Consider the following 26155-nt stretch of genomic DNA (forward strand, 5'->3'; position numbering starts at 1 on the left):
AAGTTCTTTTTTCCAAAAACCTGGTGGGGGAGGGCTGGGTGTAACCTGCCTTCTATCAGAGGATATTTTCCTCCAAATTTGTCCAAACCGGCACAGCCTGTCCTTTCCTGGGTCTCTGTTGCAGATGGAAGCTGCTGGTGCCATTGTCAGCTTGAAGCCCTCTTTTGATGCAAGCAGATGTTGCCAGGTGTGTTCAGCAGCTGTTGCTCAATGCTTATGCCAAGCTATTGTGTTCCTCATGGAACCAAGGAGCCATTGTGACACTGCAGGGGCTGATGGCATCAAGGAGGCAATTGTGACAGTACAGAACCTCCTAGAAACAAGGCTCCATTGTGACACCGTGGGGAATCATGGAATCAAGGAGCCCATTGTGACACGGCCAGGCCGCACGGAACCAATGGTCCATGGTTACACTGCGGATTCAAGAAGAGCACGGTGACACCACGCAACATCATGGAACCATAGGTCCATTGTGACACAGCGGGGCCTGATGGAAACAAGGGGACCATTGTGGCAAAGCAGGGCCTAATGGAAGCCTGGAGAGCATTGTGACATTGTGGGGAATCATGGAAACATGGAGAGCATTGTGACACTAAGGAAACTCCTGGAACCAAGATGACCACTGGCACATAATGGAACCTCATGGAAGCAAGCATCCATGATGACTTTGGAGGGCCTCAGGGACCACAGGACCCATTGTGACACAGCAGGACCTGGTGGAACCAAGGAGCCTTTGTGATACTCCAGATCCACATGGAAGCCAGGGTGCACTGAGACACAGTGGGGCCTTGTTGGAACCAAAGACACCTCTGCAAAAAGCAGGCTAGCTCATAGAAGCAAGGAGTCCATTGTTACAACATCAAACCTATGGAAGCAAGGGACCATTGTCACACTGCGGGGCCTCATGGAACCAATTGTCCATGATGACAATGCGGATCAAAGGAGACCATGGTGACACTGCGGAACCTGATGGAACCAAGGAGCCATTGTGACACAGTGGGGCCTCATGGAATCAAGGAGACCATTGTGACCCAGGTGTTGCATGTGAAGGCAAGGAGCCATTGTGACACTTTGGGCTTCTTCCCTTGAGCTCTGCAGCTGGCTGTCCCAGCCCAGCGCACCATGTGCCACCTGCTCTCCTCAGGGCTCTGCCTGCACACAGCCCCAGGAGAAGTTTTCCTGTTTGCAAGGAAAGAATGGAAAAGCCGGAGCAGGTTTCCTAAACAACAAACCCCACTCAGGAGCCACATGCTCAGTACAGGCTGCCTGGAACGATGTCCCCTTTCTACAAGGGTCAGTGTGAGCAGGAATGAATGATCTCTGGGAGCAGAATTCTCGGAGTCTTTCCACTGAATTCTCTGTCCCTGTGTCTTGGGGTGACTTTATTGTGTGTATCCCCTATTGCTGCTCTATGCCCAGAAGTGAACTTTGTGCATTTCTGTGCCTTTCAACTGAGCCTGAGAGGGGGGAGAGGAAAAAAAACCGGACAAACTTCTCAGAGCGTTTGTTCAAGGACACACATACACACTCCTCTGCATCCTGCTTGCAGCAAGAGCAGAGGAAGCAACTTTGTTTCTTTTTAGCCAGTTTTCAGCTCCTTTTCTCTGGGGGGAGATGGAGAGTTGAACTTTGTTTTCCTGGGACTTCGGGGGTTTTTTTCCCTTCTTCTCTTCTTGACTCTTTCAACATCAGACCACATTGGGAGAATTTTCTCCCGAGGTGGGGGCCCTGAATGTGGGCCCATGAGCCAGCTGCAAGGAGGAGGAGAGAGACTACACCTACGGAAGTGTTGGGGTTCCTCCCCCCTGCCATGAGGTCATGGGAGAGGGGACCCTGGGGTAGAGGTATGGCCTGGGCACGGGGTCTCCCTGCTCCCTGCTCACATGTGCCCTAACCCTGTTCAGCACTGCTTATTTTGTGCTGCCTTGTGCGAGGAGGGCCCTGGTTGTGCTGTGATTGCTCAGTTCTTTGGCAGTGCCCCGCCCATGTGGCTGGAGAAGAAAGAGCTCTGCAACTTCTCTCAAGAATGGCTCCCTGTTTCTTTGCACGGGCCTCGCTGTCTATGGATGTTTCAGGAGACCCCACCGAAACACGGAAGGACTCTCAAATTATCTCAGCTTTCTCTGCACAGCGAGAGCTTTTAATATTTAGCATTGTTATCCTTTTCCTGTGTGTTTGTTAAAAAAATAGTTTTTATCTCTTTCACTTTCTTCCCAGGAAAGTTCTTTTTTCCAAAAACCTGGTGGGGGAGGGCTGGGTGTAACCTGCCTTCTATCAGAGGATATTTTCCTCCACATTTGTCCAAACCGGCACAGCCTGTCCTTTCCTGGGCCTCTGTTGCAGATGGAAGCTGCTGGTGCCATTGTCAGCTTGAAGCCCTCTTTTGATGCAAGCAGATGTTGCCAGGTGTGTTCAGCAGCTGTTGCTCAATGCTTATGCCAAGCTATTGTGTTCCTCATGGAACCAAGGAGCCATTGTGACACTGCAGGGGCTGATGGCATCAAGGAGGCAATTGTGACAGTACAGAACCTCCTAGAAACAAGGCTCCATTGTGACACCGTGGGGAATCATGGAATCAAGGAGCCCATTGTGACACGGCCAGGCCGCACGGAACCAATGGTCCATGGTTACACTGCGGATTCAAGAAGAGCACGGTGACACCACGCAACATCATGGAACCATAGGTCCATTGTGACACAGCGGGGCCTGATGGAAACAAGGGGACCATTGTGGCAAAGCAGGGCCTAATGGAAGCCTGGAGAGCATTGTGACATTGTGGGGAATCATGGAAACATGGAGAGCATTGTGACACTAAGGAAACTCCTGGAACCAAGATGACCACTGGCACATAATGGAACCTCATGGAAGCAAGCATCCATGATGACTTTGGAGGGCCTCAGGGACCACAGGACCCATTGTGACACAGCAGGACCTGGTGGAACCAAGGAGCCTTTGTGATACTCCAGATCCACATGGAAGCCAGGGTGCACTGAGACACAGTGGGGCCTTGTTGGAACCAAAGACACCTCTGCAAAAAGCAGGCTAGCTCATAGAAGCAAGGAGTCCATTGTTACAACGTAAAAGCTATGGAAGCAAGGGACCATTGTGACACTGCGGGGCCTCATGGAACCAATTGTCCATGATGACAATGCGGATCAAAGGAGACCATGGTGACACTGCGGAACCTGATGGAACCAAGGAGCCATTGTGACACAGTGGGGCCTCATGGAATCAAGGAGACCATTGTGAGCCAGGTGTTGCATGGGAAGGCAAGGAGCCATTGTGACACTTTGGGCTTCTTCCCTTGAGCTCTGCAGCTGGCTGTCCCAGCCCAGCGCACCATGTGCCACCTGCTCTCCTCAGGGCTCTGCCTGCACACAGCCCCAGGAGAAGTTTTCCTGTTTGCAAGGAAAGAATGGAAAAGCCGGAGCAGGTTTCCTAAACAACAAACCCCACTCAGGAGCCACATGCTCAGTACAGGCTGCCTGGAACGATGTCCCCTTTCTACAAGGGTCAGTGTGAGCAGGAATGAATGATCTCTGGGAGCAGAATTCTCGGAGTCTTTCCACTGAATTCTCTGTCGCTGTGTCTTGGGGTGACTTTATTGTGTGTATCCCCTATTGCTGCTCTATGCCCAGAAGTGAACTTTGTGCATTTCTGTGCCTTTCAACTGAGCCTGAGAGGGGGGAGAGGAAAAAAAACCGGACAAACTTCTCAGAGCGTTTGTTCAAGGACACACATACACACTCCTCTGCATCCTGCTTGCAGCAAGAGCAGAGGAAGCAACTTTGTTTCTTTTTAGCCAGTTTTCAGCTCCTTTTCTCTGGGGGGAGATGGAGAGTTGAACTTTGTTTTCCTGGGACTTCGGGGGTTTTTTTTCCCTTCTTCTCTTCTTGACTCTTTCAACATCAGAGCACATTGGGAGAATTTTCTCCCGAGGTGGGGGCCCTGAATGTGGGCCCATGAGCCAGCTGCAAGGAGGAGGAGAGAGACTGCACCTACGGAAGTGTTGGGGTTCCTCCCCCCTGCCATGAGGTCATGGGAGAGGGGACCCTGGGGTAGAGGCATGGCCTGGGCACGGGGTCTCCCTGCTCCCTGCTCACATGTGCCCTAATCCTGTTCAGCACTGCTTATTTTGTGTTGCCCTGTGCCAGGAGGGCCCTGGTTGTGCCGTGATTGCTCAGTTCTTTGGCAGTGCCCCGCCCATGTGGCTGGAGAAGAAAGAGCTCTGCAACTTCTCTCAAGAATGGCTCCCTGTTTCTTTGCACGGGCCTCGCTGTCTATGGATGTTTCAGGAGACCCCACCGAAACACGGAAGGACTCTCAAATTATCTCAGCTTTCTCTGCACAGCGAGAGCTTTTAATATTTAGCATTGCTATCCTTTTCCTGTGTGTTTGTTAAAAAAATAGTTTTTATCTCTTTCACTTTCTTCCCAGGAAAGTTCTTTTTTCCAAAAACCTGGTGGGGGAGGGCTGGGTGTAACCTGCCTTCTATCAGAGGATATTTTCCTCCAAATTTGTCCAAACCGGCACAGCCTGTCCTTTCCTGGGTCTCTGTTGCAGATGGAAGCTGCTGGTGCCATTGTCAGCTTGAAGCCCTCTTTTGATGCAAGCAGATGTTGCCAGGTGTGTTCAGCAGCTGTTGCTCAATGCTTATGCCAAGCTATTGTGTTCCTCATGGAACCAAGGAGCCATTGTGACACTGCAGGGGCTGATGGCATCAAGGAGACAATTGTGAGAGTACAGAACCTCCTAGAAACAAGGCTCCATTGTGACACCGTGGGGAATCATGGAATCAAGGAGCCCATTGTGACACGGCTGCATGGAACCAATGGTCCATGGTTACACTGCGGATTCAAGAAGAGCACGGTGACACCACGCAACATCATGGAACCATAGGTCCATTGTGACACAGCGGGGCCTGATGGAAACAAGGGGACCATTGTGGCAAAGCAGGGCCTAATGGAAGCCTGGAGAGCATTGTGACATTGTGGGGAATCATGGAAACATGGAGAGCATTGTGACACTAAGGAAACTCCTGGAACCAAGATGACCACTGGCACATAATGGAACCTCATGGAAGCAAGCATCCATGATGACTTTGGAGGGCCTCAGGGACCACAGGACCCATTGTGACACAGCAGGACCTGGTGGAACCAAGGAGCCTTTGTGATACTCCAGATCCACATGGAAGCCAGGGTGCACTGAGACACAGCGGGGCCTTGTGGGAACCAAAGACACCTCTGCAAAAAGCAGGCTAGCTCATAGAAGCAAGGAGTCCATTGTTACAACATCAAACCTATGGAAGCAAGGGACCATTGTGACACTGCGGGGCCTCATGGAACCAATTGTCCATGATGACAGTGCGGATCAAAGGAGACCATGGTGACACTGCGGAACCTGATGGAACCAAGGAGCCATTGTGACACAGTGGGGCCTCATGGAATCAAGGAGACCATTGTGACCCAGGTGTTGCATGTGAAGGCAAGGAGCCATTGTGACACTTTGGGCTTCTTCCCTTGAGCTCTGCAGCTGGCTGTCCCAGCCCAGCGCACCATGTGCCACCTGCTCTCCTCAGGGCTCTGCCTGCACACAGCCCCAGGAGAAGTTTTCCTGTTTGCAAGGAAAGAATGGAAAAGCCGGAGCAGGTTTCCTAAACAACAAACCCCACTCAGGAGCCACATGCTCAGTACAGGCTGCCGGGAACGATGTCCCCTTTCTACAAGGGTCAGTGTGAGCAGGAATGAATGATCTCTGGGAGCAGAATTCTCGGAGTCTTTCCACTGAATTCTCTGTCGCTGTGTCTTGGGGTGACTTTATTGTGTGTATCCCCTATTGCTGCTCTATGCCCAGAAGTGAACTTTGTGCATTTCTGTGCCTTTCAACTGAGCCTGAGAGGGGGGAGAGGAAAAAAAACCGGACAAACTTCTCAGAGCGTTTGTTCAAGGACACACATACACACTCCTCTGCATCCTGCTTGCAGCAAGAGCAGAGGAAGCAACTTTGTTTCTTTTTAGCCAGTTTTCAGCTCCTTTTCTCTGGGGGGAGATGGAGAGTTGAACTTTGTTTTCCTGGGACTTCGGGGGTTTTTTTTCCCTTCTTCTCTTCTTGACTCTTTCAACATCAGAGCACATTGGGAGAATTTTCTCCCGAGGTGGGGGCCCTGAATGTGGGCCCATGAGCCAGCTGCAAGGAGGAGGAGAGAGACTGCACCTACGGAAGTGTTGGGGTTCCTCCCTCCTGCCATGAGGTCATGGGAGAGGGGACCCTGGGGTAGAGGCATGGCCTGGGCACGGGGTCTCCCTGCTCCCTGCTGACATGTGCCCTAATCCTGTTCAGCACTGCTTATTTTGTGTTGCCCTGTGCCAGGAGGGCCCTGGTTGTGCCGTGATTGCTCAGTTCTTTGGCAGTGCCCCGCCCATGTGGCTGGAGAAGAAAGAGCTCTGAAACTTCTCTCACGAATGGCTCCCTGTTTCTTTGCATGGGCCTCGCTGTCTATGGATGTTTCAGGAGACCCCACCGAAACACGGAAGGACTCTCAAATTATCCCAGCTTTCTCTGCACAGCGAGAGCTTTTAATATTTAGCATTGTTATCCTTTTCCTGTGTGTTTGTTAAAAAAATAGTTTTTATCTCTTTCACTTTCTTCCCAGGAAAGTTCTTTTTTCCAAAAACCTGGTGGGGGAGGGCTGGGTGTAACCTGCCTTCTATCAGAGGATATTTTCCTCCAAATTTGTCCAAACCGGCACAGCCTGTCCTTTCCTGGGTCTCTGTTGCAGATGGAAGCTGCTGGTGCCATTGTCAGCTTGAAGCCCTCTTTTGATGCAAGCAGATGTTGCCAGGTGTGTTCAGCAGCTGTTGCTCAATGCTTATGCCAAGCTATTGTGTTCCTCATGGAACCAAGGAGCCATTGTGACACTGCAGGGGCTGATGGCATCAAGGAGGCAATTGTGACAGTACAGAACCTCCTAGAAACAAGGCTCCATTGTGACACCGTGGGGAATCATGGAATCAAGGAGCCCATTGTGACACGGCCAGGCCGCACGGAACCAATGGTCCATGGTTACACGGCGGATTCAAGAAGAGCACGGTGACACCACGCAACATCATGGAACCATAGGTCCATTGTGACACAGCGGGGCCTGATGGAAACAAGGGGACCATTGTGGCAAAGCAGGGCCTAATGGAAGCCTGGAGAGCATTGTGACATTGTGGGGAATCATGGAAGCATGGAGAGCATTGTGACACTAAGGAAACTCCTGGAACCAAGATGACCACTGGCACATAATGGAACCTCATGGAACCAAGCCTCCATGATGACTTTGGAGGGCCTCGGGGACCACAGGACCCATTGTGACACAGCAGGACCTGGTGGAACCAAGGAGCCTTTGTGATACTCCAGATCCGCATGGAAGCCAGGGTGCACTGAGACACAGTGGGGCCTTGTGGGAACCAAAGACACCTCTGCAAAAAGCAGGCTAGCTCATAGAAGCAAGGAGTCCATTGTTACAACATCAAACCTATGGAAGCAAGGGACCATTGTCACACTGCGGGGCCTCATGGAACCAATTGTCCATGATGACAGTGCGGATCAAAAGAGACCATGGTGACACTGCGGAACCTGATGGAACCAAGGAGCCATTGTGACACAGTGGGGCCTCATGGAATCAAGGAGACCATTGTGACCCAGGTGTTGCATGGGAAGGCAAGGAGCCATTGTGACACTTTGGGCTTCTTCCCTTGAGCTCTGCAGCTGGCTGTCCCAGCCCAGCGCACCATGTGCCACCTGCTCTCCTCAGGGCTCTGCCTGCACACAGCCCCAGGAGAAGTTTTCCTGTTTGGAAGGAAAGAATGGAAAAGCCGGAGCAGGTTTCCTAAACAACAAACCCCACTCAGGAGCCACATGCTCAGTACAGGCTGCCTGGAACGATGTCCCCTTTCTACAAGGGTCAGTGTGAGCAGGAATGAATGATCTCTGGGAGCAGAATTCTCGGAGTCTTTCCACTGAATTCTCTGTCCCTGTGTCTTGGGGTGACTTTATTGTGTGCATCCCCTATTGCTGCTCTATGCCCAGAAGTGAACTTTGTGCATTTCTGTGCCTTTCAACTGAGCCTGAGAGGGGGGAGAGGAAAAAAAACCGGACAAACTTCTCAGAGCGTTTGTTCAAGGACACACATACACACTCCTCTGCATCCTGCTTGCAGCAAGAGCAGAGGAAGCAACTTTGTTTCTTTTTAGCCAGTTTTCAGCTCCTTTTCTCTGGGGGGAGATGGAGAGTTGAACTTTGTTTTCCTGGGACTTCGGGGGTTTTTTTTCCCTTCTTCTCTTCTTGACTCTTTCAACATCAGAGCACATTGGGAGAATTTTCTCCCGAGGTGGGGGCCCTGAATGTGGGCCCATGAGCCAGCTGCAAGGAGGAGGAGAGAGACTGCACCTACGGAAGTGTTGGGGTTCCTCCCTCCTGCCATGCGGTCATGGGAGAGGGGACCCTGGGGTAGAGGCATGGCCTGGGCACGGGGTCTCCCTGCTCCCTGCTGACATGTGCCCTAATCCTGTTCAGCACTGCTTATTTTGTGTTGCCCTGTGCCAGGAGGGCCCTGGTTGTGCCGTGATTGCTCAGTTCTTTGGCAGTGCCCCGCCCATGTGGCTGGAGAAGAAAGAGCTCTGAAACTTCTCTCAAGAATGGCTCCCTGTTTCTTTGCATGGGCCTCGCTGTCTATGGATGTTTCAGGAGACCCCACCGAAACACGGAAGGACTCTCAAATTATCCCAGCTTTCTCTGCACAGCGAGAGCTTTTAATATTTAGCATTGTTATCCTTTTCCTGTGTGTTTGTTAAAAAAATAGTTTTTATCTCTTTCACTTTCTTCCCAGGAAAGTTCTTTTTTCCAAAAACCTGGTGGGGGAGGGCTGGGTGTAACCTGCCTTCTATCAGAGGATATTTTCCTCCAAATTTGTCCAAACCGGCACAGCCTGTCCTTTCCTGGGTCTCTGTTGCAGATGGAAGCTGCTGGTGCCATTGTCAGCTTGAAGCCCTCTTTTGATGCAAGCAGATGTTGCCAGGTGTGTTCAGCAGCTGTTGCTCAATGCTTATGCCAAGCTATTGTGTTCCTCATGGAACCAAGGAGCCATTGTGACACTGCAGGGGCTGATGGCATCAAGGAGGCAATTGTGACAGTACAGAACCTCCTAGAAACAAGGCTCCATTGTGACACCGTGGGGAATCATGGAATCAAGGAGCCCATTGTGACACGGCCAGGCCGCACGGAACCAATGGTCCATGGTTACACGGCGGATTCAAGAAGAGCACGGTGACACCACGCAACATCATGGAACCATAGGTCCATTGTGACACAGCGGGGCCTGATGGAAACAAGGGGACCATTGTGGCAAAGCAGGGCCTAATGGAAGCCTGGAGAGCATTGTGACATTGTGGGGAATCATGGAAGCATGGAGAGCATTGTGACACTAAGGAAACTCCTGGAACCAAGATGACCACTGGCACATAATGGAACCTCATGGAACCAAGCCTCCATGATGACTTTGGAGGGCCTCAGGGACCACAGGACCCATTGTGACACAGCAGGACCTGGTGGAACCAAGGAGCCTTTGTGATACTCCAGATCCGCATGGAAGCCAGGGTGCACTGAGACACAGTGGGGCCTTGTGGGAACCAAAGACACCTCTGCAAAAAGCAGGCTAGCTCATAGAAGCAAGGAGTCCATTGTTACAACATCAAACCTATGGAAGCAAGGGACCATTGTGACACTGCGGGGCCTCATGGAACCAATTGTCCATGATGACAGTGCGGATCAAAAGAGACCATGGTGACACTGCGGAACCTGATGGAACCAAGGAGCCATTGTGACACAGTGGGGCCTCATGGAATCAAGGAGACCATTGTGACCCAGGTGTTGCATGGGAAGGCAAGGAGCCATTGTGACACTTTGGGCTTCTTCCCTTGAGCTCTGCAGCTGGCTGTCCCAGCCCAGCGCACCATGTGCCACCTGCTCTCCTCAGGGCTCTGCCTGCACACAGCCCCAGGAGAAGTTTTCCTGTTTGGAAGGAAAGAATGGAAAAGCCGGAGCAGGTTTCCTAAACAACAAACCCCACTCAGGAGCCACATGCTCAGTACAGGCTGCCTGGAACGATGTCCCCTTTCTACAAGGGTCAGTGTGAGCAGGAATGAATGATCTCTGGGAGCAGAATTCTCGGAGTCTTTCCACTGAATTCTCTGTCCCTGTGTCTTGGGGTGACTTTATTGTGTGTATCCCCTATTGCTGCTCTATGCCCAGAAGTGAACTTTGTGCATTTCTGTGCCTTTCAACTGAGCCTGAGAGGGGGGAGAGGAAAAAAAACCGGACAAACTTCTCAGAGCGTTTGTTCAAGGACACACATACACACTCCTCTGCATCCTGCTTGCAGCAAGAGCAGAGGAAGCAACTTGGTTTCTTTTTAGCCAGTTTTCAGCTCCTTTTCTCTGGGGGGAGATGGAGAGTTGAACTTTGTTTTCCTGGGACTTCGGGGGTTTTTTTTCCCTTCTTCTCTTCTTGACTCTTTCAACATCAGAGCACATTGGGAGAATTTTCTCCCGAGGTGGGGGCCCTGAATGTGGGCCCATGAGCCAGCTGCAAGGAGGAGGAGAGAGACTACACCTACGGAAGTGTTGGGGTTCCTCCCCCCTGCCATGCGGTCATGGGAGAGGGGACCCTGGGGTAGAGGCATGGCCTGGGCACGGGGTCTCCCTGCTCCCTGCTCACATGTGCCCTAATCCTGTTCAGCACTGCTTATTTTGTGTTGCCCTGTGCCAGGAGGGCCCTGGTTGTGCCGTGATTGCTCAGTTCTTTGGCAGTGCCCCGCCCATGTGGCTGGAGAAGAAAGAGCTCTGAAACTTCTCTCAAGAATCGCTCCCTGTTTCTTTGCACGGGCCTCGCTGTCTATGGATGTTTCAGGAGACCCCACCGAAACATAGAAGGACTCTCAAATTATCCCAGCTTTCTCTGCACAGCGAGAGGTTTTAATATTTAGCATTGTTATCCTTTTCCTGTGTGTTTGTTAGAAAAATAGGTTTTATCTCTTTCACTTTCTTCCCAGGAAAGTTCTTTTTTCCAAAACCTGGTGGGGGAGGGCTGGGTGTAACCTGCCTTCTATAAGAGGATATTTTCCTCCACATTTGTCCAAACCGGCACAGCCTGTCCTTTCCTGGGTCTCTGTTGCAGATGGAAGCTGCTGGTGCCATTGTCAGCTTGAAGCCCTCTTTTGATGCAAGCAGATGTTGCCAGGTGTGTTCAGCAGCTGTTGCTCAATGCTTATGCCAAGCTCTTGTGTTCCTCATGGAACCAAGGAGCCATTGTGACACTGCAGGGGCTGATGGCATCAATGAGGCAATTGTGACAGTACAGAACCTCCTAGAAACAAGGCTCCATTGTGACACCGTGGGGAATCATGGAATCAAGGAGCCCATTGTGACACGGCTGCATGGAACCAATGGTCCATGGTTACACGGCGGATTCAAGAAGAGCACGGTGACACCACGCAACATCACGGAACCATAGGTCCATTGTGACACAGCGGGGCCTCATGGAAACAAGGGGACCATTGTGGCAAAGCAGGGCCTAATGGAAGCATGGAGAGCATTGTGACACTAAGGAAACTCCTGGAACCAAGATGACCACTGGCACATAATGGAACCTCATGGAAGCAAGCCTCCACGATGGTTTTGGAGGGCCTCAGGGACCACAGGACCCATTGTGACACAGCAGGACCTGGTGGAACCAAGGAGCCTTTGTGATACTCCACATCCACATGGAAGCCAGGGTGCACTGAGACACAGCGGGGCCTTGTTGGAACCAAAGACACCTCTGCAAAAAGCAGGCTAGCTCATAGAAGCAAGGAGTCCTTTGTTACAACATCAAACCTATGGAAGCAAGGGACCATTGTGACACTGCGGGGCCTCATGGAACCAATTGTCCATGATGACAGTGCGGATCAAAGGAGACCATGGTGACACTGCGGAACCTGATGGAACCAAGGAGCCATTGTGACACAGTGGGGCCTCATGGAATCAAGGAGACCATTGTGACCCAGGTGTTGCATGTGAAGGCAAGGAGCCATTGTGACACTTTGGGCTTCTTCCCTTGAGCTCTGCAGCTGGCTGTCCCAGCCCAGCGCACCATGTGCCACCTGCTCTCCTCAGGGCTCTGCCTGCACACAGCCCCAGGAGAAGTTTTCCTGTTTGCAAGGAAAGAATGGAAAAGCCGGAGCAGGTTTCCTAAACAACAAACCCCACTCAGGAGCCACATGCTCAGTACAGGCTGCCGGGAACGATGTCCCCTTTCTACAAGGGTCAGTGTGAGCAGGAATGAATGATCTCTGGGAGCAGAATTCTCGGAGTCTTTCCACTGAATTCTCTGTCCCTGTGTCTTGGGGTGACTTTATCATGTGTATCCCCCTATTGCTGCTCTATGCCCAGAAGTGAACTTTGTGCATTTCTGTGCCTTTCAACTGAGCCTGAGAGGGGGGAGAGGAAAAAAAAGCCAGACAAACTTCTCAGAGCGTTTGTTCAAGGACACACATACACACTCCTCTGCATCCTGCTTGCAGCAAGAGCAGAGGGAAGCAACTTTGTTTCTTTTTAGCCAGTTTTCAGCTCCTTTTCTCTGGAGGGAGATGGAGAGTTGAACTTTGTTTTCCTGGGACTTCGGGGGTTTTTTTTCCCTTCTTCTCTTCTTGACTCTTTCAACATCAGAGCACATTGGGAGAATTTTCTCCCGAGGTGGGGGCCCTGAATGTGGGCCCATGAGCCAGCTGCAAGGAGGAGGAGAGAGACTGCACCTACGGAAGTGTTGGGGTTCCTCCCCCCTGCCATGAGGTCATGGGAGAGGGGACCCTGGGGTAGAGGCATGGCCTGGGCACGGGGTCTCCCTGCTCCCTGCTCACATGTGCCCTAATCCTGTTCAGCACTGCTTATTTTGTGTTGCCCTGTGCCAGGAGGGCCCTGGTTGTGCCGTGATTGCTCAGTTCTTTGGCAGTGCCCCGCCCATGTGGCTGGAGAAGAAAGAGCTCTGAAACTTCTCTCAAGAATCGCTCCCTGTTTCTTTGCACGGGCCTCGCTGTCTATGGATGTTTCAGGAGACCCCACCGAAACACGGAAGGACTCTCAAATTATCCCAGCTTTCTCTGCACAGCGAGAGGTTTTAATATTTAGCATTGTTATCCTTTTCCTGTGTGTTTGTTAAAAAAGTAGTTTTTATCTCTTTCACTTTCTTCCCAGGAAAATTCTTTTTTCCCGAAGCTGGTGGGGGAGGGCTGGGTGTAACCTGCCTTCTATCAGAGGATATTTTCCTCCACATTTGTCCAAACCGGCACAACCTGTCCTTTCCCTGGGTGTCTGTTGCAGATGGAAGCTGCTGGTGCCATTGTCAGCTTGAAGCCCTCTTTTGATGCAAGCAGATGTTGCCAGGTGTGTTCAGCAGCTGTTGCTCAATGCTTATGCCAAGCTATTGTGTTCCTCATGGAACCAAGGAGCCATTGTGACACTGCAGGGGCTGATGGCATCAAGGAGGCAATTGTGACAGTACAGAACCTCCTAGAAACAAGGCTCCATTGTGACACCGTGGGGAATCATGGAATCAAGGAGCCCATTGTGACACGGCTGCATGGAACCAATGGTCCATGGTTACACGGCGGATTCAAGAAGAGCACGGTGACACCACGCAACATCATGGAACCGTACGTCCATTGTGACACAGCAAGGCCGCATGGAAACAAGGGGACCATTGTGGCAAAGCAGGGCCTAATGGAAGCCTGGAGAGCATTGTGACATTGTGGGGAATCATGGAAACATGGAGAGCATTGTGACACTAAGGAAACTCCTGGAACCAAGATGACCACTGGCACATAATGGAACCTCATGGAAGCAAGCATCCATGATGACTTTGGAGGGCCTCAGGGACCACAGGACCCATTGTGACACAGCAGGACCTGGTGGAACCAAGGAGCCTTTGTGATACTCCACATCCACATGGAAGCCAGGGTGCACTGAGACACAGTGGGGCCTTGTTGGAACCAAAGACACCTCTGCAAAAAGCAGGCTAGCTCATAGAAGCAAGGAGTCCATTGTTACAACGTAAAAGCTATGCAACCAAGGGACCATTGTGACACTGCGGGGCCTCATGGAACCAATTGTCCATGATGACAGTGCGGATCAAAGGAGACCATGGTGACACTGCGGAACCTGATGGAACCAAGGAGCCATTGTGACACAGTGGGGCCTCATGGAATCAAGGAGACCATTGTGAGCCAGGTGTTGCATGGGAAGGCAAGGAGCCATTGTGACACTTTGGGCTTCTTCCCTTGAGCTCTGCAGCTGGCTGTCCCAGCCCAGCGCACCATGTGCCACCTGCTCTCCTCAGGGCTCTGCCTGCACACAGCCCCAGGAGAAGTTTTCCTGTTTGCAAGGAAAGAATGGAAAAGCCGGAGCAGGTTTCCTAAACAACAAACCCCACTCAGGAGCCACATGCTCAGTACAGGCTGCCGGGAACGATGTCCCCTTTCTACAAGGGTCAGGGTGAGCAGGAATGAATGATCTCTGGGAGCAGAATTCTCGGAGTCTTTCCACTGAATTCTCTCTCCCTGTGTCTTGGGGTGACTTTATCGTGTGTATCCCCTATTGCTGCTCTATGCCCAGAAGTGAACTTTGTGCATTTCTGTGCCTTTCAACTGAGCCTGAGAGGGGGGAGAGGAAAAAAAACCGGACAAACTTCTCAGAGCGTTTGTTCAAGGACACACATACACACTCCTCTGCATCCTGCTTGCAGCAAGAGCAGAGGGAAGCAACTTTGTTTCTTTTTAGCCAGTTTTCAGCTCCTTTTCTCTGGGGGGAGATGGAGAGTTGAACTTTGTTTTCCTGGGACTTCGGGGGTTTTTTTTCCCTTCTTCTCTTCTTGACTCTTTCAACATCAGAGCACATTGGGAGAATTTTCTCCCGAGGTGGGGGCCCTGAATGTGGGCCCATGAGCCAGCTGCAAGGAGGAGGAGAGAGACTACACCTACGGAAGTGTTGGGGTTCCTCCCCCCTGCCATGAGGTCATGGGAGAGGGGACCCTGGGGTAGAGGCATGGCCTGGGCACGGGGTCTCCCTGCTCCCTGCTGACATGTGCCCTAATCCTGTTCAGCACTGCTTATTTTGTGTTGCCCTGTGCCAGGAGGGCCCTGGTTGTGCTGTGATTGCTCAGTTCTTTGGCAGTGCCCCGCCCATGTGGCTGGAGAAGAAAGAGCTCTGAAACTTCTCTCAAGAATCGCTCCCTGTTTCTTTGCACGGGCCTCGCTGTCTATGGATGTTTCAGGAGACCCCACCGAAACACAGAAGGACTCTCAAATTATCCCAGCTTTCTCTGCACAGCGAGAGCTTTTAATATTTAGCATTGTTATCCTTTTCCTGTGTGTTTGTTAAAAAAATAGTTTTTATCTCTTTCACTTTCTTCCCAGGAAAGTTCTTTTTTCCAAAAACCTGGTGGGGGAGGGCTGGGTGTAACCTGCCTTCTATCAGAGGATATTTTCCTCCACATTTGTCCAAACCGGCACAGCCTGTCCTTTCCTGGGTCTCTGTTGCAGATGGAAGCTGCTGGTGCCATTGTCAGCTTGAAGCCCTCTTTTGATGCAAGCAGATGTTGCCAGGTGTGTTCAGCAGCTGTTGCTCAATGCTTATGCCAAGCTATTGTGTTCCTCATGGAACCAAGGAGCCATTGTGACACTGCAGGGGCTGATGGCATCAAGGAGGCAATTGTGACAGTACAGAACCTCCTAGAAACAAGGCTCCATTGTGACACCGTGGGGAATCATGGAATCAAGGAGCCCATTGTGACACGGCTGCATGGAACCAATGGTCCATGGTTACACGGCGGATTCAAGAAGAGCACGGTGACACCACGCAACATCACGGAACCATAGGTCCATTGTGACACAGCGGGGCCTGATGGAAACAAGGGGACCATTGTGGCAAAGCAGGGCCTAATGGAAGCATGGAGAGCATTGTGACATTGTGGGGAATCATGGAAGCATGGAGAGCATTGTGACACTAAGGAAACTCCTGGAACCAAGATGACCACTGGCACATAATGGAACCTCATGGAACCAAGCCTCCATGATGACTTTGGAGGGCCTCGGGGACCACAGGACCCATTGTGACACAGCAGGACCTGGTGGAACCAAGGAGCCTTTGTGATACTCCAGATCCGCATGGAAGCCAGGGTGCACTGAGACACAGTGGGGCCTTGTGGGAACCAAAGACACCTCTGCAAAAAGCAGGCTAGCTCATAGAAGCAAGGAGTCCATTGTTACAACATCAAACCTATGGAAGCAAGGGACCATTGTCACACTGCGGGGCCTCATGGAACCAATTGTCCATGATGACAGTGCGGATCAAAAGAGACCATGGTGACACTGCGGAACCTGATGGAACCAAGGAGCCATTGTGACACAGTGGGGCCTCATGGAATCAAGGAGACCATTGTGACCCAGGTGTTGCATGGGAAGGCAAGGAGCCATTGTGACACTTTGGGCTTCTTCCCTTGAGCTCTGCAGCTGGCTGTCCCAGCCCAGCGCACCATGTGCCACCTGCTCTCCTCAGGGCTCTGCCTGCACACAGCCCCAGGAGAAGTTTTCCTGTTTGGAAGGAAAGAATGGAAAAGCCGGAGCAGGTTTCCTAAACAACAAACCCCACTCAGGAGCCACATGCTCAGTACAGGCTGCCTGGAACGATGTCCCCTTTCTACAAGGGTCAGTGTGAGCAGGAATGAATGATCTCTGGGAGCAGAATTCTCGGAGTCTTTCCACTGAATTCTCTGTCCCTGTGTCTTGGGGTGACTTTATTGTGTGCATCCCCTATTGCTGCTCTATGCCCAGAAGTGAACTTTGTGCATTTCTGTGCCTTTCAACTGAGCCTGAGAGGGGGGAGAGGAAAAAAAACCGGACAAACTTCTCAGAGCGTTTGTTCAAGGACACACATACACACTCCTCTGCATCCTGCTTGCAGCAAGAGCAGAGGAAGCAACTTTGTTTCTTTTTAGCCAGTTTTCAGCTCCTTTTCTCTGGGGGGAGATGGAGAGTTGAACTTTGTTTTCCTGGGACTTCGGGGGTTTTTTTTCCCTTCTTCTCTTCTTGACTCTTTCAACATCAGAGCACATTGGGAGAATTTTCTCCCGAGGTGGGGGCCCTGAATGTGGGCCCATGAGCCAGCTGCAAGGAGGAGGAGAGAGACTGCACCTACGGAAGTGTTGGGGTTCCTCCCTCCTGCCATGCGGTCATGGGAGAGGGGACCCTGGGGTAGAGGCATGGCCTGGGCACGGGGTCTCCCTGCTCCCTGCTGACATGTGCCCTAATCCTGTTCAGCACTGCTTATTTTGTGTTGCCCTGTGCCAGGAGGGCCCTGGTTGTGCCGTGATTGCTCAGTTCTTTGGCAGTGCCCCGCCCATGTGGCTGGAGAAGAAAGAGCTCTGAAACTTCTCTCAAGAATGGCTCCCTGTTTCTTTGCATGGGCCTCGCTGTCTATGGATGTTTCAGGAGACCCCACCGAAACACGGAAGGACTCTCAAATTATCCCAGCTTTCTCTGCACAGCGAGAGCTTTTAATATTTAGCATTGTTATCCTTTTCCTGTGTGTTTGTTAAAAAAATAGTTTTTATCTCTTTCACTTTCTTCCCAGGAAAGTTCTTTTTTCCAAAAACCTGGTGGGGGAGGGCTGGGTGTAACCTGCCTTCTATCAGAGGATATTTTCCTCCAAATTTGTCCAAACCGGCACAGCCTGTCCTTTCCTGGGTCTCTGTTGCAGATGGAAGCTGCTGGTGCCATTGTCAGCTTGAAGCCCTCTTTTGATGCAAGCAGATGTTGCCAGGTGTGTTCAGCAGCTGTTGCTCAATGCTTATGCCAAGCTATTGTGTTCCTCATGGAACCAAGGAGCCATTGTGACACTGCAGGGGCTGATGGCATCAAGGAGGCAATTGTGACAGTACAGAACCTCCTAGAAACAAGGCTCCATTGTGACACCGTGGGGAATCATGGAATCAAGGAGCCCATTGTGACACGGCCAGGCCGCACGGAACCAATGGTCCATGGTTACACGGCGGATTCAAGAAGAGCACGGTGACACCACGCAACATCATGGAACCATAGGTCCATTGTGACACAGCGGGGCCTGATGGAAACAAGGGGACCATTGTGGCAAAGCAGGGCCTAATGGAAGCCTGGAGAGCATTGTGACATTGTGGGGAATCATGGAAGCATGGAGAGCATTGTGACACTAAGGAAACTCCTGGAACCAAGATGACCACTGGCACATAATGGAACCTCATGGAACCAAGCCTCCATGATGACTTTGGAGGGCCTCAGGGACCACAGGACCCATTGTGACACAGCAGGACCTGGTGGAACCAAGGAGCCTTTGTGATACTCCAGATCCGCATGGAAGCCAGGGTGCACTGAGACACAGTGGGGCCTTGTGGGAACCAAAGACACCTCTGCAAAAAGCAGGCTAGCTCATAGAAGCAAGGAGTCCATTGTTACAACATCAAACCTATGGAAGCAAGGGACCATTGTGACACTGCGGGGCCTCATGGAACCAATTGTCCATGATGACAGTGCGGATCAAAAGAGACCATGGTGACACTGCGGAACCTGATGGAACCAAGGAGCCATTGTGACACAGTGGGGCCTCATGGAATCAAGGAGACCATTGTGACCCAGGTGTTGCATGGGAAGGCAAGGAGCCATTGTGACACTTTGGGCTTCTTCCCTTGAGCTCTGCAGCTGGCTGTCCCAGCCCAGCGCACCATGTGCCACCTGCTCTCCTCAGGGCTCTGCCTGCACACAGCCCCAGGAGAAGTTTTCCTGTTTGGAAGGAAAGAATGGAAAAGCCGGAGCAGGTTTCCTAAACAACAAACCCCACTCAGGAGCCACATGCTCAGTACAGGCTGCCTGGAACGATGTCCCCTTTCTACAAGGGTCAGTGTGAGCAGGAATGAATGATCTCTGGGAGCAGAATTCTCGGAGTCTTTCCACTGAATTCTCTGTCCCTGTGTCTTGGGGTGACTTTATTGTGTGTATCCCCTATTGCTGCTCTATGCCCAGAAGTGAACTTTGTGCATTTCTGTGCCTTTCAACTGAGCCTGAGAGGGGGGAGAGGAAAAAAAACCGGACAAACTTCTCAGAGCGTTTGTTCAAGGACACACATACACACTCCTCTGCATCCTGCTTGCAGCAAGAGCAGAGGAAGCAACTTGGTTTCTTTTTAGCCAGTTTTCAGCTCCTTTTCTCTGGGGGGAGATGGAGAGTTGAACTTTGTTTTCCTGGGACTTCGGGGGTTTTTTTTCCCTTCTTCTCTTCTTGACTCTTTCAACATCAGAGCACATTGGGAGAATTTTCTCCCGAGGTGGGGGCCCTGAATGTGGGCCCATGAGCCAGCTGCAAGGAGGAGGAGAGAGACTACACCTACGGAAGTGTTGGGGTTCCTCCCCCCTGCCATGCGGTCATGGGAGAGGGGACCCTGGGGTAGAGGCATGGCCTGGGCACGGGGTCTCCCTGCTCCCTGCTCACATGTGCCCTAATCCTGTTCAGCACTGCTTATTTTGTGTTGCCCTGTGCCAGGAGGGCCCTGGTTGTGCCGTGATTGCTCAGTTCTTTGGCAGTGCCCCGCCCATGTGGCTGGAGAAGAAAGAGCTCTGAAACTTCTCTCAAGAATCGCTCCCTGTTTCTTTGCACGGGCCTCGCTGTCTATGGATGTTTCAGGAGACCCCACCGAAACATAGAAGGACTCTCAAATTATCCCAGCTTTCTCTGCACAGCGAGAGGTTTTAATATTTAGCATTGTTATCCTTTTCCTGTGTGTTTGTTAGAAAAATAGGTTTTATCTCTTTCACTTTCTTCCCAGGAAAGTTCTTTTTTCCAAAACCTGGTGGGGGAGGGCTGGGTGTAACCTGCCTTCTATAAGAGGATATTTTCCTCCACATTTGTCCAAACCGGCACAGCCTGTCCTTTCCTGGGTCTCTGTTGCAGATGGAAGCTGCTGGTGCCATTGTCAGCTTGAAGCCCTCTTTTGATGCAAGCAGATGTTGCCAGGTGTGTTCAGCAGCTGTTGCTCAATGCTTATGCCAAGCTCTTGTGTTCCTCATGGAACCAAGGAGCCATTGTGACACTGCAGGGGCTGATGGCATCAATGAGGCAATTGTGACAGTACAGAACCTCCTAGAAACAAGGCTCCATTGTGACACCGTGGGGAATCATGGAATCAAGGAGCCCATTGTGACACGGCTGCATGGAACCAATGGTCCATGGTTACACGGCGGATTCAAGAAGAGCACGGTGACACCACGCAACATCACGGAACCATAGGTCCATTGTGACACAGCGGGGCCTCATGGAAACAAGGGGACCATTGTGGCAAAGCAGGGCCTAATGGAAGCATGGAGAGCATTGTGACACTAAGGAAACTCCTGGAACCAAGATGACCACTGGCACATAATGGAACCTCATGGAAGCAAGCCTCCACGATGGTTTTGGAGGGCCTCAGGGACCACAGGACCCATTGTGACACAGCAGGACCTGGTGGAACCAAGGAGCCTTTGTGATACTCCACATCCACATGGAAGCCAGGGTGCACTGAGACACAGCGGGGCCTTGTTGGAACCAAAGACACCTCTGCAAAAAGCAGGCTAGCTCATAGAAGCAAGGAGTCCTTTGTTACAACATCAAACCTATGGAAGCAAGGGACCATTGTGACACTGCGGGGCCTCATGGAACCAATTGTCCATGATGACAGTGCGGATCAAAGGAGACCATGGTGACACTGCGGAACCTGATGGAACCAAGGAGCCATTGTGACACAGTGGGGCCTCATGGAATCAAGGAGACCATTGTGACCCAGGTGTTGCATGTGAAGGCAAGGAGCCATTGTGACACTTTGGGCTTCTTCCCTTGAGCTCTGCAGCTGGCTGTCCCAGCCCAGCGCACCATGTGCCACCTGCTCTCCTCAGGGCTCTGCCTGCACACAGCCCCAGGAGAAGTTTTCCTGTTTGCAAGGAAAGAATGGAAAAGCCGGAGCAGGTTTCCTAAACAACAAACCCCACTCAGGAGCCACATGCTCAGTACAGGCTGCCGGGAACGATGTCCCCTTTCTACAAGGGTCAGTGTGAGCAGGAATGAATGATCTCTGGGAGCAGAATTCTCGGAGTCTTTCCACTGAATTCTCTGTCCCTGTGTCTTGGGGTGACTTTATCATGTGTATCCCCCTATTGCTGCTCTATGCCCAGAAGTGAACTTTGTGCATTTCTGTGCCTTTCAACTGAGCCTGAGAGGGGGGAGAGGAAAAAAAAGCCAGACAAACTTCTCAGAGCGTTTGTTCAAGGACACACATACACACTCCTCTGCATCCTGCTTGCAGCAAGAGCAGAGGGAAGCAACTTTGTTTCTTTTTAGCCAGTTTTCAGCTCCTTTTCTCTGGAGGGAGATGGAGAGTTGAACTTTGTTTTCCTGGGACTTCGGGGGTTTTTTTTCCCTTCTTCTCTTCTTGACTCTTTCAACATCAGAGCACATTGGGAGAATTTTCTCCCGAGGTGGGGGCCCTGAATGTGGGCCCATGAGCCAGCTGCAAGGAGGAGGAGAGAGACTGCACCTACGGAAGTGTTGGGGTTCCTCCCCCCTGCCATGAGGTCATGGGAGAGGGGACCCTGGGGTAGAGGCATGGCCTGGGCACGGGGTCTCCCTGCTCCCTGCTCACATGTGCCCTAATCCTGTTCAGCACTGCTTATTTTGTGTTGCCCTGTGCCAGGAGGGCCCTGGTTGTGCCGTGATTGCTCAGTTCTTTGGCAGTGCCCCGCCCATGTGGCTGGAGAAGAAAGAGCTCTGAAACTTCTCTCAAGAATCGCTCCCTGTTTCTTTGCACGGGCCTCGCTGTCTATGGATGTTTCAGGAGACCCCACCGAAACACGGAAGGACTCTCAAATTATCCCAGCTTTCTCTGCACAGCGAGAGGTTTTAATATTTAGCATTGTTATCCTTTTCCTGTGTGTTTGTTAAAAAAGTAGTTTTTATCTCTTTCACTTTCTTCCCAGGAAAATTCTTTTTTCCCGAAGCTGGTGGGGGAGGGCTGGGTGTAACCTGCCTTCTATCAGAGGATATTTTCCTCCACATTTGTCCAAACCGGCACAGCCTGTCCTTTCCCTGGGTGTCTGTTGCAGATGGAAGCTGCTGGTGCCATTGTCAGCTTGAAGCCCTCTTTTGATGCAAGCAGATGTTGCCAGGTGTGTTCAGCAGCTGTTGCTCAATGCTTATGCCAAGCTATTGTGTTCCTCATGGAACCAAGGAGCCATTGTGACACTGCAGGGGCTGATGGCATCAAGGAGGCAATTGTGACAGTACAGAACCTCCTAGAAACAAGGCTCCATTGTGACACCGTGGGGAATCATGGAATCAAGGAGCCCATTGTGACACGGCTGCATGGAACCAATGGTCCATGGTTACACGGCGGATTCAAGAAGAGCACGGTGACACCACGCAACATCATGGAACCGTACGTCCATTGTGACACAGCAAGGCCGCATGGAAACAAGGGGACCATTGTGGCAAAGCAGGGCCTAATGGAAGCCTGGAGAGCATTGTGACATTGTGGGGAATCATGGAAACATGGAGAGCATTGTGACACTAAGGAAACTCCTGGAACCAAGATGACCACTGGCACATAATGGAACCTCATGGAAGCAAGCATCCATGATGACTTTGGAGGGCCTCAGGGACCACAGGACCCATTGTGACACAGCAGGACCTGGTGGAACCAAGGAGCCTTTGTGATACTCCACATCCACATGGAAGCCAGGGTGCACTGAGACACAGTGGGGCCTTGTTGGAACCAAAGACACCTCTGCAAAAAGCAGGCTAGCTCATAGAAGCAAGGAGTCCATTGTTACAACGTAAAAGCTATGCAACCAAGGGACCATTGTGACACTGCGGGGCCTCATGGAACCAATTGTCCATGATGACAGTGCGGATCAAAGGAGACCATGGTGACACTGCGGAACCTGATGGAACCAAGGAGCCATTGTGACACAGTGGGGCCTCATGGAATCAAGGAGACCATTGTGAGCCAGGTGTTGCATGGGAAGGCAAGGAGCCATTGTGACACTTTGGGCTTCTTCCCTTGAGCTCTGCAGCTGGCTGTCCCAGCCCAGCGCACCATGTGCCACCTGCTCTCCTCAGGGCTCTGCCTGCACACAGCCCCAGGAGAAGTTTTCCTGTTTGCAAGGAAAGAATGGAAAAGCCGGAGCAGGTTTCCTAAACAACAAACCCCACTCAGGAGCCACATGCTCAGTACAGGCTGCCGGGAACGATGTCCCCTTTCTACAAGGGTCAGGGTGAGCAGGAATGAATGATCTCTGGGAGCAGAATTCTCGGAGTCTTTCCACTGAATTCTCTCTCCCTGTGTCTTGGGGTGACTTTATCGTGTGTATCCCCTATTGCTGCTCTATGCCCAGAAGTGAACTTTGTGCATTTCTGTGCCTTTCAACTGAGCCTGAGAGGGGGGAGAGGAAAAAAAACCGGACAAACTTCTCAGAGCGTTTGTTCAAGGACACACATACACACTCCTCTGCATCCTGCTTGCAGCAAGAGCAGAGGGAAGCAACTTTGTTTCTTTTTAGCCAGTTTTCAGCTCCTTTTCTCTGGGGGGAGATGGAGAGTTGAACTTTGTTTTCCTGGGACTTCGGGGGTTTTTTTTCCCTTCTTCTCTTCTTGACTCTTTCAACATCAGAGCACATTGGGAGAATTTTCTCCCGAGGTGGGGGCCCTGAATGTGGGCCCATGAGCCAGCTGCAAGGAGGAGGAGAGAGACTACACCTACGGAAGTGTTGGGGTTCCTCCCCCCTGCCATGAGGTCATGGGAGAGGGGACCCTGGGGTAGAGGCATGGCCTGGGCACGGGGTCTCCCTGCTCCCTGCTGACATGTGCCCTAATCCTGTTCAGCACTGCTTATTTTGTGTTGCCCTGTGCCAGGAGGGCCCTGGTTGTGCTGTGATTGCTCAGTTCTTTGGCAGTGCCCCGCCCATGTGGCTGGAGAAGAAAGAGCTCTGAAACTTCTCTCAAGAATCGCTCCCTGTTTCTTTGCACGGGCCTCGCTGTCTATGGATGTTTCAGGAGACCCCACCGAAACACAGAAGGACTCTCAAATTATCCCAGCTTTCTCTGCACAGCGAGAGCTTTTAATATTTAGCATTGTTATCCTTTTCCTGTGTGTTTGTTAAAAAAATAGGTTTTATCTCTTTCACTTTCTTCCCAGGAAAGTTCTTTTTTCCAAAAACCTGGTGGGGGAGGGCTGGGTGTAACCTGCCTTCTATCAGAGGATATTTTCCTCCACATTTGTCCAAACCGGCACAGCCTGTCCTTTCCTGGGTCTCTGTTGCAGATGGAAGCTGCTGGTGCCATTGTCAGCTTGAAGCCCTCTTTTGATGCAAGCAGATGTTGCCAGGTGTGTTCAGCAGCTGTTGCTCAATGCTTATGCCAAGCTATTGTGTTCCTCATGGAACCAAGGAGCCATTGTGACACTGCAGGGGCTGATGGCATCAAGGAGGCAATTGTGACAGTACAGAACCTCCTAGAAACAAGGCTCCATTGTGACACCGTGGGGAATCATGGAATCAAGGAGCCCATTGTGACACGGCTGCATGGAACCAATGGTCCATGGTTACACGGCGGATTCAAGAAGAGCACGGTGACACCACGCAACATCACGGAACCATAGGTCCATTGTGACACAGCGGGGCCTCATGGAAACAAGGGGACCATTGTGGCAAAGCAGGGCCTAATGGAAGCATGGAGAGCATTGTGACACTAAGGAAACTCCTGGAACCAAGATGACCACTGGCACATAATGGAACCTCATGGAAGCAAGCCTCCACGATGGTTTTGGAGGGCCTCAGGGACCACAGGACCCATTGTGACACAGCAGGACCTGGTGGAACCAAGGAGCCTTTGTGATACTCCAGATCCACATGGAAGCCAGGGTGCACTGAGACACAGCGGGGCCTTGTTGGAACCAAAGACACCTCTGCAAAAAGCAGGCTAGCTCATAGAAGCAAGGAGTCCTTTGTTACAACATCAAACCTATGGAAGCAAGGGACCATTGTGACACTGCGGGGCCTCATGGAACCAATTGTCCATGATGACAGTGCGGATCAAAGGAGACCATGGTGACACTGCGGAACCTGATGGAACCAAGGAGCCATTGTGACACAGTGGGGCCTCATGGAATCAAGGAGACCATTGTGACCCAGGTGTTGCATGGGAAGGCAAGGAGCCATTGTGACACTTTGGGCTTCTTCCCTTGAGCTCTGCAGCTGGCTGTCCCAGCCCAGCGCACCATGTGCCACCTGCTCTCCTCAGGGCTCTGCCTGCACACAGCCCCAGGAGAAGTTTTCCTGTTTGCAAGGAAAGAATGGAAAAGCCGGAGCAGGTTTCCTAAACAACAAACCCCACTCAGGAGCCACATGCTCAGTACAGGCTGCCTGGAACGATGTCCCCTTTCTACAAGGGTCAGTGTGAGCAGGAATGAATGATCTCTGGGAGCAGAATTCTCGGAGTCTTTCCACTGAATTCTCTGTCCCTGTGTCTTGGGGTGACTTTATCATGTGTATCCCCTATTGCTGCTCTATGCCCAGAAGTGAACTTTGTGCATTTCTGTGCCTTTCAACTGAGCCTGAGAGGGGGGAGAGGAAAAAAAGCCAGACAAACTTCTCAGAGCGTTTGTTCAAGGACACACATACACACTCCTCTGCATCCTGCTTGCAGCAAGAGCAGAGGAAGCAACTTTGTTTCTTTTTAGCCAGTTTTCAGCTCCTTTTCTCTGGAGGGAGATGGAGAGTTGAACTTTGTTTTCCTGGGACTTCGGGGGTTTTTTTTCCCTTCTTCTCTTCTTGACTCTTTCAACATCAGACCACATTGGGAGAATTTTCTCCCGAGGTGGGGGCCCTGAATGTGGGCCCATGAGCCAGCTGCAAGGAGGAGGAGAGAGACTACACCTACGGAAGTGTTGGGGTTCCTCCCCCCTGCCATGAGGTCATGGGAGAGGGGACCCTGGGGTAGAGGCATGGCCTGGGCACGGGGGGTCTCCCTGCTCCC

Source organism: Aphelocoma coerulescens, chromosome 29 (genome assembly GCF_041296385.1).
Source record: "Aphelocoma coerulescens isolate FSJ_1873_10779 chromosome 29, UR_Acoe_1.0, whole genome shotgun sequence".
Lineage (NCBI taxonomy): Eukaryota > Metazoa > Chordata > Aves > Passeriformes > Corvidae > Aphelocoma > Aphelocoma coerulescens.